At 39.2% G+C, this 10,866-nt stretch overlaps 1 protein-coding gene and 2 pseudogenes across 2 annotated transcripts in view; all 3 read right to left on the bottom strand.

The window, feature by feature from the left end:
* Positions 1-10,866, bottom strand: part of LOC115664595 (disease resistance protein RPV1-like) — a 47,397-nt pseudogene that overhangs the window by 9,963 nt on the left and 26,568 nt on the right.
* Positions 1-10,866, bottom strand: part of LOC115663424 (disease resistance protein RPV1-like) — a 53,485-nt gene that overhangs the window by 36,769 nt on the left and 5,850 nt on the right. The gene's annotated exons all lie outside the window — the stretch shown is intronic.
* LOC115664593 (disease resistance protein L6-like) lies at positions 2,260-6,406 on the bottom strand (annotated as a pseudogene).

The following is a 10,866-nucleotide window of genomic DNA, read 5'->3' as shown; positions in this document are numbered from 1 at the left end:
TACTCTTCCGTTGGTCATATGTTTACCAGTTTGGATTTTTCGTGTTATTAATAGAAAGGCAGAGTAATTGGTGTACTGAAGTTTTGAGTAAAGTGAATTGATTCAAAGTTTTTCTTGTCTCACTTGTGTTAAAGTTCTCCAACTATGCTATTATCTCATCTCTCCATTTCCGTTCTTAATTTCATCTTCTTGAATCGCCTTGTACCAACTCAGAAGAGACTAACGTCACGCTACAACTAAATCTCGTCAGCCAAATGAAATCACATAACTCCACTTTAACTAATTTAAGAGTTACCTTGAGCTATCTTCTCAACTGCGTGAATTCAATCATTGGTAAAAGAACTATTTGATCTTAATAGATCCACTGCACACAAAATAGGACCAACAAAAAATTACCAGAGAGGAACTGGTGAAGATCAAACACCAAATTTGGTTGCGTTGAGTCGCAGCAAAACCAAGAGAGCAAGATAAGAAACAATGGACAAAACCATTCTTGAGCATCGCCTGCATATATTATCCCATTTGACAGAAGGAGAAGGCAAAGTGAATTCCTTTCGTTTGTCAACACCAGAAAAGCAATGTAGCAAATTCTTATCTCGCTTTAGAGAATAGAGAAAAGGATTATCCTCCATCTTAATCTTGTCTTTGGTATAAGATAAGAAATTCACACTTCTTTCTTGTATTGACAGAAACAGTTATTCTTTCATATCATTCATGAAGACTACTATTCCTATCAGATCCAAAAATTATGAACAAAAAGGAGGGGGGGACAAATTATGTCTGATTACTTTCTTTTGTTCAGCAAAGAAGACTCATTTACCTAAAATACTTTCATTTTTAGCGGGCGTAGAGTAGTGGTTGAAAAGTTCTTTATTGTGCTATTCCCTTCTATAGTCAGGGGTTCCCTAGTTTTGATATGCTTCATATTCAAAAAAAAAAAAAAAAAACATCATTTTGTAAAGTTTTATTAAACCTTTACCTTTGCATGAAGGTTCGTGGAGAAATAGACGTCTTGAATACTTGTGCCTAAGAGTCAATCCGTATTCTCTGTTGTTTTATTCATTTTAGCCCCAGTTTCTTTTTTGCAGATCTTCTTGTTCAACCAAAGCTGTCTGCATTACTCCAAATTGCAACTCGGCTTCAAGTTTTGCAATTCTAAGCCCAGCTGCACATGTACTTTTTTGCTCGTACTAACAGATAGAAGCAAATTTAGTTAAACAAAAGGCATCTTTCCAAACTCATCTTCTTGGTACAAACACCCTCACCACTCACTTACACTCCATTCATGTCACAGGATTAAATCCTCTGCATTTTCTTCTTTTACGTGAAAAAGACGACTAGCCAAACTCTTGACTGCTCTGAATGGTAGGCTCTGCATGTCTCACCTGTTTTGGTCAATAATACACTGGCTTCACAGTTGCTGCCTCTCTTCCATGCATGGGCCAATATGGTCACACTGACCCGGCAACTCCAAATAGGATATCGCTTTAAGATCTTTCTGAATACCGTCTCTCATAGAGAATCAACTTTTCTCAATCACTGTCTGAACCTTTAAGCCTCCATTCACTTGCCTCCCTTCCAAAGGGTACAATTAATGACCCCAGGTTAATGTTTAGACCCATCTAATAGATTCTCCCATCCCCAAGAAGCCTTAAACCCAGCTCACAGCTTGCATAATCTCACTCCTTAGAATATTCAAACACTTCCGAGGAATTTCTTTCAACACTTTTGACATCATCCACACAAAGTTGCATCTCTTTTTGAGGGAACATTTTGACTTCGAGGTCATTAGTTTTAGATAACGAGACCCCTTAAATTAATCTAAGAATATCTAATTCTAAACCTTTTTTTCCCCTTTCTATGTACTCTGATGAACAGCAAGACATACTAATATCTGAACAGCGAGACTACCATAATGATAATGATAGTGTTTTCATATGGACAACCGTGTTACATAAGAAATTGAGGAACTGTGGCGAGCAGAGTAGCCATCACATTATAAGTAATAGAAACCAATCTTCATTGACAATTAGACAACCAGTTGTCCTTAAATTTGAACTTGGCCATGAAAACAAGGGAAAGGATCATTATGTGAATTAAATTGATTCTCTCTTTCTAAAAGTGCCAGTTTCGACCATGGACAGACTGGAGAATTAAGAAGAAGAACATGAGAGAGAGAGAGAGAGAGAGAGAGAGAGAGAGAGAGAGAGAGAGAGAGAGAGAGAGAGAGAGATTTCAAAACCGAATGATACATCATGAAATTTAAACCAGTAATCATTACATCTTTATTAATCAATATGCTAGTTCAACTCAAACCATAGAAAACCGTTTCTCTTTACCTCCCAACTCCAACTAGTTTTGATTCCGTGACTTGACATATTTACTTGTCTGGTTCAGACTTAAGTCGCGTCCTCAAAGTCCTCCAATCATCAGATCCCAGCAAATCTTTTAGCTTCTCGCACTTAATTATCCCCAAATATTCGAGCCTTTCTAAGCTTGATGGAACAGGTAACTTTTCCAGATATCTGCAGGACTCAATACGAAGTATCTTCAAAGATTCTAGTCTGCCTTCAATCTCAACCAGTTTAGGACAATTACGCAGTTCAAGTTTCATGAGCTTTTTTAAGGTAGTGAGGTCAGGCAATTTCTCCAGTGATGGAACTGCAACCAGCTTCAATGATCTCAGGTTCTCCAAGCCTTCGAGACCTCGAATCCCTTGTATTTCACAACTGACCACTTCCAAATCTGCTAGGGCCCTCGAGTTTGAAAGGTTTATTGATGTCTTCATTTCCCAACAACCTTTGATAACTAAGCGCAACAAACTTGCAGGAACCCACTGGAGGGATTTGAGGTTCTGGCACCGGAGGTCAAGCTCCTTGAGTTGAGAAAGGAGAATGAGGTCTGAAGATAGGATGGTCACGTAAGGAGATTCCAGAAATATGGACTCTAGCTTGTGTAAAGTTCCAATCCTCCAACGACTGGAAGCTTTCTCAAGTTCCAAAGGGTCCATTATAGAACTCCACAAAAGCAAACGCAAATCTCTTAAGTTCAACAGGTTTGAGAGATCTGGCAATGTCTTCATTGACCAAGAGCCAAAGCGCAGACTAGTCAGACTTTCAGGAAGCTTAGGGAATCCGGAAACATTAGTGTATGTCAGTCTCAAGACCCTTAGAAACTTTAATCTCCCGATACTGCTCGGAATTTGCCCTTCCAAATATCCACAGCAGTCGGCATCTAACTCTTTAAGCTTATCCAACAGTCCAATGGCACTGGGTAGTTCTCTTAAGAGACTACAACGTATTCTCAATACTTTCAAATTCTTCATGTTCCCTAATGAAGAAGGTAGCATTTGAATAGGTGAGTGGGACAGATCCAACTCGACTAGTGGTCGCAAGTTCCCAATGGAACTACAATTATTCAAATATTTACAATTACGAGCACTGAGAATTTCTAGTTTCTTCATTCCTTTCCATTTGGGAATTTCCTTTATTGATGTGCCATCCACAAGAATTTCTGTTAAAGCTTCTAGTTTCCCAAGCTCATCAGGCAACATGCTGAGTTTAACGCAGGAATTCAAGTTTAAGAAAACTAACTGCTTTAGTTTACCGATAGATCCATCAATATGGACCAATTTCTGACATCCTTCAAGAACTAGTCTCTCTAAATATACAAGAGATGAGAAATTGGGCGTTCCTTTTAAGTTTTTGCATCCAGTCAAATTTAGAACCTTTAAATTCTTTGCCACCTGTAAGGGAGAACATACGCAATATTTCAATCCCATTAACAAAGTTAAAAAAGACCATAGAAATTATTTTGAAACGCCTCCTAGGCTCCTACCTTGATGTGGCTCCATCCACTCCATTTTTCTGTAATTTTACTCCTTGATAGATCAAGAACCACTAGCTTTGTCAGGGAAAGAGTGATCAGCTCAAAATTTGCAGGAAAGTTATGCATGAAAGCCATCTGAACATCGGAAGGATGCATGGACTATTACGGGAAAAACTGGCTGGAAGAACATTCCAGCTGCAATCACACCGAAAAGAACTAAATTGAGCAAAACAATGTAGGATCGTGCCTGTCTCATCAAAGTTTACACCATCCAATTGCAGGAACCTTAGGTTTGACAGACTTGCAAATGCTTCATATTTAATGCGGTATTTACAACTATGTTCAAACTTGAGACAAATTGCTTCACCATTTTCTACTCCCTGGCCATACAAAAAGGGAAATAGCAGTTAGAAAACACATAGTTCCTGTTTGAAAATTATATTCATTCGAGATGCTCCCTTTCCTCATTCTTAACAGAAATATGTATATTACTGTAGGAGATGTCTCTACTGTGAGTGGAAAAGAAATAATACGTAAGAAGTTCTTTTAATCGACAAGTAATTAGATAAAAATCTCTTGAGAATAATGACTTTGTATTCTCACCTTCGTTCTCATGAGAACATCGGACGCTTCGTCATGATTCCATACTCTGCTTTGCTTCTCTAATTTCATAGCAGACTCTTGATGAATGATTTCACGTCCAAGGTCTCTTAGCTGATCATGCATCCAGATACAGTTGTCTTCTCTAATTTTTATTAAAGAAATCTGCTGGAGGACTTCAATGGCTTCTTCGGGAAAAAGCTCGCAACTTTCCCACATATGGTTCGCAGTTCTTTTATTGCAACCTATGAAGAAACAGGCAATATCAAGGAATATGTTCTTTTGTCTATCATCTAATGCCTCAAAACTGATCTTCAACTTCTGTTTTACATCCTCATGAAGAGCTCTTTCCAGCTTCTTTAATGTGATATCCCATAGTGCTCTACTTTTTCCAGATAAAAGTGAACCTATAACCTCGAGAGTCAAAGGTAGACCGCCACTAATCTTTACGGCCTTTACGGAGTTAGGGAGGTACTCCTCCAAAGAATAATCTCTTCTAAATGCATCTCTGCTGAAAAGTTGCAGAGAATGGTCAAAATCCATGCAGGGGAGTTCATAAGTCCAATCAACTTTGGGCACAGAAAGAACATCCGTGTTTCTATCTGTAATGATATGCTTGCTTCCTTTGCCAAACCATATGCGCTTCCCCAGGAGAGCATCCAGTTGAATCCTTTTGTCGACATCATCCAGTAGAAGTAGAACTCTTTTAGAGGATAACCTCTGCTTAATCATCGCAATCCCTTCGTCCATATTATCGATGCCTAGCCCTTTCTTTCTAAGGAGCCTAGAGATGAGCTGATTCTGCAAATACTCAATGCCCTTCTGCTGTGAAGTTTCTCAGATGTTGGAAAGGAAGCAACAATCCTCAAAATGATGGGAGAGTTGGTTGTAGACGATTTTGGCACACGTCGTCTTCCCAACACCACCCATGCCGTGGATTCCGACAATCGTAGTTTCATTGGTGTCAGCGCCTACCATTCTCATTATTTCACTCACGTGATCATCCATTTCAACCAAGCAATCAAATACTTCTAAGTAGGCCTTTTTCAACTCAATCAAAACCTTGTTGACAACTTCTTTTGCAAACTCACCTTTACCTCTGATATCATTAAAGGCAAAAGAACCTAGACGTTAGATTGAGTTAAAAAAAACAAAACAAAAGAAAGCCAAAAAAAAAACAAAAAACAAGAAAAAGAAAATCATGTCTGGAGCAAAACAGATAATACGCCATGATGAAGAACAAGACCTGTTCGGATTGCTTTGGAAATCCCATCCCTTTAATGCTCCAACCTCATTGAGGGCAGCTTTCCAACCATGGAGGGTGTTTTCATCAAACTGCTCCTTCCTCACGTGCGAAGCAAAGGCTTCCCCGTAATCCCCAGTTTGGTTTCGAACCTCAGATGGCCTGACGTCGAAGAAAATGGGCATGATCTTCTGCCCTGTAGCTCTCTTGCACTCCGCCATCTGTACCAACTCCATAAGACACCACTTGCTGTCGGCATAACCTTTGGAGAAGATGGGCATCGAGATTTTCGACTGCTCAATTGCTTGGAGAAGCATTGGACCGATCTCTTCCCCGGTACGAAGCTCTTCATCGTCTCTGTATGCTCGAATTCCAGCATCAATGAGACCGGTATACAGGATATCAGCAATGTCCGAGCGCGTATCTGGTCCTCTAAAGCTCAAGAACACTTCGTAACATGTCGACATGACTTCACAGCTTCCTGCGTTTGAGATGATATATCAGTACGCCAGCAGCAGCAGAATCGCCATCAGCATCCGTGATCCCGTTGTCTGTCTTCACCTCTCCACTGGATTGCAGAAGATGGAAACTCTAGAAGCTACTACCAACCTCGGTACACCCTCTAAGGTATGAAAGCAATGCTGTGATGACTTCTGTTCGGGTCAATGACTACTGTCACTCTCTCGGTTAATGACTCTAAAAAGGAAGCTTCCTCTTCACTTCATTGGAGGTATACACGGCTCTTTTTTTCTTTTGTCCCAACGCGTACACAATCAAGACTCGGCCTTTGCTATGCAGTCATGAAGGAGGGTAGAACACGGAACATGCCAAAAAAAATAAGACAGCTTTTACTGCATCACTGATGATCAAGCAAAAAGATTTACTTAGATGGTTGGTTGTTCTTCATTCACAAAAGCTACTTGTCCCTGATTTGTTGATGAGTTCGTTAAAACTTTGAAATTTACTCATCACTTAGAGGGTTTTTTTTTTGGTCGATACTTAGAGGGTTTTACTCATTACAAACATTGATACATTAATTAAATGTTCTTATACTAACACATAAGGCTTTGACCGAAGATCCAGCCTAGCCCGAAGATTTTAAGCAACGTATTCCGAGCCTCGAACCTGGGCTGGGCTCGAGACGATATGAAATGGCCCATCCAGAAGTAATTTGGTGCAAACCGGGCTGATCGGGAGCCTGACTCGCTTTTCAACTTTTCTTCCCATAAAAACAAGTTGAATTTACCATCTAATTCCAAATAATATTCAGTTCTCAGCATGACCCCAGCACTCCTCAACCTGAAGCTCAATCTTTTAACTTCTCAAAAATTGTTCCTGATCATACAAGTTGGCTTCTTGAAGGTTGGGTAGCTTTCTCCGAGCCAGTCAATGGGATGCATCTCCAATTGTTCTACTCTGCCTTGAATCTCAACCGGTTTAGGGCAACTCCGCGGGAGAAGTAGAGGACCACTTCTCCGGTGATGGCAAACCTGCAAGCATTAACAATAGTCGACAATCTCCCGCATCGAAATTGCTTATTTTTCTATTTTGATTCAAGAATTTCTATCAGCTCAATTAAATTGAGATAATGCTTGTATTTTGCCTGATATAGAATTGAGGGCCATGTTGCTGCCATGTCGAAATGTACTATGTGGAATACATGTTCTTAGATACAACCAATTGAGACAAACTAAATTTAAGGCGAACGATTACAAAACAGAGCTAGTGCAAAGTTTAGTTATTGAACATCCCGTCATTTTTATCTGTCGAAAGTTTGTGTTCTTTGGACTTTCTAGTTTCTTCCTGCGGTCTGGAAATCCACGATCAATTCTTATACTCTTTCACTCGCTCTCAATGGCTACAGGAAAGAATACGAACTGCAGAGAGAGAAGAAGACTTACATCCGAAATATCGAGAGTCTGTACATGAGACAATGGTAGGAACAGAAGATCCACGACAGAAAGAAATCTTATAATGAGAGAAGAAATGTTTGTATCATATGGATTGTTACGAGTAGAAGGAGTTTGCAATATTTAGAGCTTTTGAGATGCCGCCCAACCACTGAAATAATGTACGCAACTAACGCTTACATTCTTCTGTCCACCGTACTAAAAAAGTCCAGGAGAGCAAAAAAAATCTGAAGAAAAATACTCAGACAAGTCGAATTCCGCAAGATCAGACTTCGCGTCTTCCTTCGAAGTTCTCCACTGATCATCAGAAACCAGAGAATCTTCTAGCTTCTCGCCCTTTGTGTATATACAAAGATTTTAGCTTCTTGAAGCTTGATGGATCGGGGAACTTTCCCATTGATTTACAGGAACCAATCCCAAGTGTCTCCAACGATTCTAGTCTGCCTTGGACTCCACCAATCTAGGACAGTACCGCGGGTAAAGTTTCTGGAGCTTCTTCAAGTTGGTCAGGTCAGGCAACTTGTTCAAAGATGGAGCTTCTTCAAGCTTTAATGCTCTCAGGTTCTCCAAACCTTGGAGGCCTCGGAACTCTCTCACTTTAGGGCAATGAGCAACCTCCAAATCTGACAGTGCTTTCGAAATTGAAAGGTCTATTGATGTTTTTATCTCCTAGCATGATTCGATACATAGAATAGTCAGAGCTAACTGGACTGCCACTTCAACGATTTGCGGTCAAAATTGGCCGAAATGACTATATTGGCAAATCTTCAAAAGGTTTAGGACTAAATTGGCAAATCGTCAAAAGATGTAGAACTAAAGTGATACAATTGAAAGGTTTATGACTAAATTGACTGCCGTATAATAATTTGAGGACTTTTTGGATAATTTTCTTGTTAAAACGTGAATTTATGAATACAATTTGAATCTTGAATGGGTAAATAATTTCACATTAAATAATATTTATAATTTTTTTAGGACTATACATGCGCACTCTGATCTTGTCCTTAAAGCTGTCTACAAAAATGCTAATCTAAATGTCCTTGAACTCAGAACCCAACTAATTTGTAAGATAAGGAAAGCTCTAGGTCTAAAGTAGGAGTTCTACTTAACACTCGACTTGAGAGTACAACAGCATAGTAACTATTAGCGAGTAATTGTCACATATCATTGTCAATAAGGAACCAATATATTATTTAAGTTCGCTTAAGATAATGTAATCCTTGCATTGTTATGTGAGCAACGACTAAAATAGATGTAATGAGATAACATTCAATTTAACATTCAAATGCACACAAATAAACATATCAATCTCATGATGCGCAAATATCTCATAGTAGCTTACCAATATACACCGATGAGTATTCATTCCCTACTCATCACTAGCCTTGACTCATCTACGAGCCATCAGCACCTCCAATTTTAGCAGACAAAATCATAAACACATCTTTGCCACGCCTCGGCCATCCATCACGAGTATCCTTTACATCAATGATAAATACTCCACTGCAAAACTGCATGATGATGGCCATCTCATACTCATTTTCATCAAGGTTCACATTCATTTAATTTTCTTTCGTTTCTCGATCTTGAGCCTCAAATTCATAACATAACAAGCTACTCAAATCATATTAGGCTACAGAAGCCATATCTTTTCACATATGAATCTAGGACTTCTATGCCCTCTTGACCCTCTACAGACATGTCTTAGACAAGAAAGTATTCGTTTATTTCCAGAATCTTGTATACATACTGAGGAATTTAATAATAGTGTTGGTATATTGCTAACAACACCTGTAGAATTTCAATGGAGTTGGTAATTTACTTAGTATTGGGAACAAGCATGCTTGAGAGCACAGTACAATGGAGTGTTGTATGCTGCTTTCAAAAGTGGTGTTGTTAAATTACTTACGACACTAGTAAAATTTCACATGAGTTGATAATTTATTACTTCATTCAAATACTAGAAAATTTCTGATGGTGTTAAAAATTCACTTAGAAGAGTCGGTAATTTACCAATTTAGTGGGGAATTGATAAATTTCTTATAGTTTTGGTAATTTACTACTGGTTTACCCAACAAGCAAGTAACCAGCCATTTTATTACCTAACAATTCCAATTTTGCTGGCAATCCCACCCTAAAATTTCAAATGGTAAAACTTGAAACGCAGTCATGAATTCACTCAGAAGCGACTGTTGAAATCTGTTTTATGTTGTCAAAACTGGAGAACCTTTGTGGTCATTGCACATGATCATTAACTAGGGAGCGTTATGTTTATGCTAGACACAATGTTTTGCCCCTATTTCTTCATTTCTTCAATGTGGAAATTTTCATGGGAAATCAACAACAATTTCGTGAATGTGAGTGCTGATGTCTAATTGAATTCCCGACACTGAACGAAACTCATTGTCAGGGTACTGTCTCAAGAACATTAATCACTACGAATGAATTCTGGAGCAAGTCATCTTGAATCCTTGATGAATTTCTTCCATGACGAGATTAATCACTAAGTACACCCACTAAAATTTTAGAAGAAGTAGGACCGCAACAGACCAAAAAAAGAAGAAAGAAATTGCAGAACCAATCGATTATAGTAAGGTTTCATGCCTTCGAGGATAAATTTTGCTTTTAGCAGGACCTTGATAAGCTCGGAAGAAGAATCGAGTCCCCGTCGACTATACTGGATAAGATAAATGAAATCAGCTAATCCCCCTCAAACTATTCCACCTGAAAGGTTTGCACTAGTTCCTAAAGAGCGAAAATCGATCTTCCCCTAATCGGTGCAGAAGTGAAAAATTGCGAAGGAGTTGGTTAAGGCTTAAAGCTCATAAAGATACAGATGCAGATAGAAGAAATCAATTGAGTCGTCAGCTCAGGAGTGAGTTCACTGAAAGGCTGATTTCAAAGCATGTATATAAACGATAAGTCATGACTGAAACGAAAACTCAATTCAATTCCACATCGTTGTCCTAATGTATCACCAGTTGCATCAGAACTCGCAAGCAGACCCAAATTATGCAAAACAGAAACAAGGTAGAGAGAAATCACCGGAAAAGGAATGGGTGAAGATAAAGAGAATCAAAGTAGACAGCTGCCGGGTCTGAATGAAATGCAGAAAACCAAATAAAGATGCAGCGAAGGAGGAAGAACGCTTCTCGGCCTCAGTCAGCTCAGCTGCAACCCAAAATACAGAAAGGAAGACTTCATAGACAATCTATTCAACCCCTCGCGGGAACAGACGGACGGGCAGGAAGACGTGGGTGGGTCGCTGTCCCGGAGGAAGATCTC

This window comes from Syzygium oleosum, unplaced genomic scaffold, assembly GCF_021117445.2.
Source record: "Syzygium oleosum isolate NSW1041296 unplaced genomic scaffold, Sole_v2.1 Sole_v2.06, whole genome shotgun sequence".
In the NCBI taxonomy this organism is placed as follows: domain Eukaryota; kingdom Viridiplantae; phylum Streptophyta; class Magnoliopsida; order Myrtales; family Myrtaceae; genus Syzygium; species Syzygium oleosum.
The sequence above is the reverse complement of the archived record's forward strand: the minus strand, read 5'-3'. Positions and strand labels throughout refer to the sequence as shown.